Source organism: Micropterus dolomieu, linkage group LG17 (genome assembly GCF_021292245.1).
Source record: "Micropterus dolomieu isolate WLL.071019.BEF.003 ecotype Adirondacks linkage group LG17, ASM2129224v1, whole genome shotgun sequence".
In the NCBI taxonomy this organism is placed as follows: domain Eukaryota; kingdom Metazoa; phylum Chordata; class Actinopteri; order Centrarchiformes; family Centrarchidae; genus Micropterus; species Micropterus dolomieu.
The window spans coordinates 18,929,880-18,933,355 of NC_060166.1; the positions used below are offsets into that span (position 1 = coordinate 18,929,880).

At 41.7% G+C, this 3,476-nt stretch overlaps 1 protein-coding gene across 3 annotated transcripts in view; it reads right to left on the reverse strand.

The window, feature by feature from the left end:
- The window catches only part of naalad2 (N-acetylated alpha-linked acidic dipeptidase 2), a 20,481-nt gene that overhangs the window by 3,729 nt on the left and 13,276 nt on the right, over positions 1-3,476 (reverse strand). The gene's annotated exons all lie outside the window — the stretch shown is intronic.

Here is a 3,476-nt window from a genome sequence, read left to right on the forward strand (position 1 = left end):
TTATGAGAATTGATACCCAATTATGAATTATTATTCATAAAATCAGAATTTCCTCGTAAAGGGCACCACCGGAGTTGTTATAATCCTAGAGTCTCCGGACCTCTAGGTAGTTTTGAATAATTGTACAATTATTACTAGTGATCAGTTAGTTAATAATCGCTCAATTATCTTAAATCAGTCAGTCAGTCTCATATCTAAAGGGTCAATTCTCTTGGCAGGAACTATAAATAGGCAACACACACAGCTCTTGATTATATTACAGTGAATTTATTCTCTAACTAAGGTGATAAAAAGATGGTTGGATACAGGGAACATAAACATTTGCTGAACAATGAGCCTGGAGGTTCGATTGTGGGAAGCATTTGACTCATACGGCATAGAAGAACTAATGAAAGTAAACTAATGCTATGATTTAGGAGTTAAAATGGACATCTGATCACAGAACGTGTGTTAAGTCTTACTGCTTGTCGACAGCCTGCTTTTGGCCTGTTGCACGGGTCCCACGCTAGCTGCCGATCCTGGCTTTTTCTAGGGATTCTCCGGGGTTCTCCGTGTCTGATTGAAAAGCCTCCTCCGTCTGGCAATTCGGCTGTTTTCAGGTTTCCTTCGTTGTAGCTGGCGAGACCACGTGGCTTGGTCTGACCTCGGTGAAGTTGGCTCGACGAAAAAGGCTTAAAATGGAACTTGGTCGTTCCTGAATTAGTCCAGTGTAGCTTAACGGCCTCATAACTTTAACAAACAAAAGAAATAAAGAAAATAAAACAAACTGAAGGCAAATCGATGTCGCGGCACTTCAGGTGAGTAGCTTCAGGCGAACAAAGGCCTGTTTGTTTCGCTGGGCGTGTTGCCTGGCGAGGCACGCTACGCGCGTGCCGAAGCATCCAGAGGGCAGAGTGGAAGAGCGAGAGGAGGGAAGAGACTGAGAGTCTGGCGAGCAGGTCGCGTGTCGCTCTTTTGTTGCCTGGGGCGTGGTTCCCCAGGGGGCGTCTCAGGTTTCCCCAGGAACTGCCTTTCTAAACTTAATGTCTAAAGAAAAGAAATCTATTTGCACGTATTATAATCAAATATTTTCCACAATCGAACCTCAATGGTTGAACGGTTGTACTGTTCTAAGCATTTGGTAAATTGTCACATTATTGGTCAGGATTTTTATACATTTAACCGCATTTCCGACGAGGGCATGTAATACTTATTTCGTCCACTTGGGGGAGCTCAGGTTACATGAGGAAAGCTTGGATTAAATCAAAGATCGTCTCTCCTTAGGAACCGGGGAATATTGTTGATTCATCCTTAAATTCAAGCTGGCAGTTAAGAGTATAGTAAAACATTTCTTTGTCATCATTTCTAAAGGGATTTTGTAAGAAAGTATTATGAACAAGCATTGATTACATTAGATGAAGGAGTGTCTTGCTGAAAATAAAAACACTGCACAAGTAACTTCTTTTCAGCACTAATATCAACAACAGATAGCAACAACAGTTAACATAACTACTCAAATAGAGGCAAACGTATTCAGGTAACTTTCAAGATTTAATTAAATTTAATTAGATGCTTTGAGTCTTTCGGAGACTGCAGTCCTTTGTCATCCAAAGTTCAGTGTCTGGAACATGTCACACTTAGGTGAGACAAGGAGTATCCTTTTGATGTGGTAATAAAACAAAGAATAAGGTCAGTTTCCACGGAAACGTGTGTGGTGGGGTAAGTTTTGATAGGCTGTTCAGGGAGATGCCAATGGCTGGCTCGTGTCCCTTTGTCAGTTTAACAGTCAGGCCCCGCATTATCAGCTTCGGAATCAAAATTGTGCCAGTTTTATGGTCGGGCTAGCACTTAGAGAAAGCAACTTTGACCCCTCCCCATCTTCTCTGGGGAGGAGAAAGGAATTTAGGATAGCTCCACATTCATTCAATATAAAATGCACAAATCCACATCGTTGTTCACTACATGGACAATATCTGACATTCACACTAATTATTGATTGTTGAATTTCATTTAGGGGCTTCAGTTTCAGGGTTTTGGTTTTGCGCATGCAGGTTCACTGTCTTGACCTACTGCGACACTTGAATAAAACAGAGCCCTTGTTAAAGTCATCAGTAACACCTGTGCTTTTCCTGCTGACAAAATGTGTGCTGGGAAAAAGGCCTGTTATTAATCATTTCTAAGTAATTATGAGATAATAAACGAGATTGAAACTAGAAATAAAACCAATATCTTCTTCTAAAAATGGTTATTCTTCCGACTTTTCTCATCTGTTTTCTCAGTTTATGGAATATAAAAGTAAAATTAATAAAAGATTCACTCTGGTCGAAGTAGAAATGTTTGTGAATTGACATTAGTTATGGGGATACTGCAGAGCTACAGATATCGATGATATATAAGACATGCAAGTAGAAAATATTTAGTTAACTGTTGAATCCAGTGATCCTGGCATAAATCGTGCTGACCATTCAAAGCCATAAACACACCACAGGGCTATTTAGTGGTCATGTGCTCGACTGGTTCATGCTGCTCCCGTTAAGGGACATACAGTGGGTACGGAAAGTATTCAGACCCCTTTAAATTTTTCACTCTTTGTTTCATTGCAGCCATTTTCCAAAAATCAAAAAAGTTCATTTTATTTCTCAGTAATGTACACTCAGCACCCCATCCAACAGAAATGTAGAAATTTTTGCAAATTTATTAAAAAAGAAAAACTGAAATATCACATGGTCATAAGTATTCAGACCCTTTGCTCAGTATTTAGTAGAAGCACTCTTTTGATCTAATACAGGCATGAGTCGTTTTGGGAAAGATGCAACAAGTTTTTCACATCTGGATTTGGGTATCCTCTGCCATTCCTCCTTGCAGATCCTCTCCAGTTCTGTCAGGTTGGATGGTAAACGTTGGTGGACAGCCATTTTCAGGTCTCTCCAGAGATGCTCAATTGGGTTTAAGTCAGGGCTCTGGCTGGGCCATTCAAGAACAGCCACGGAGTTGTTGTGAAGACACTCCTTCGTTATTTTAGCGGTGCGCTTAGGGTCATTGTCTTGTTGGAAGGTAAACCTTCGGCCCAGTCTGAGGTCCAGAGCACTCTGGAAAAGGTTTTCGTCCAGGATATCCCTGTACTTGGCCGCATTCATCTTTCCCTCGATTGCAACCGGTCGTCCTGTCCCTGCAGCTGAAAAACACCCCCACAGCATGATGCTGCCACCACCATGCTTCACTGTTGAGACTGTATTGGACAGGTGATGAGCAGTGCCTGGTTTTCTCCACACATACCGCTTAGAATTAAGGCCAAAAAGTTCTATCTTGGTCTCATCAGACCAGAGGATCTTATTTATCACCATCTTGGAGTCCTTCAGGTGTTTTTTAGCAAACTCCATGCGGGCTTTCATGTGTCTTGCACTGAGGAGAGGCTTCCGTCGGGCCACTCTGCCATAAAGCCCCGACTGGTGGATTGCTGCAGTGATGGTTGACTTACTACAACTTTCTCCCATCTC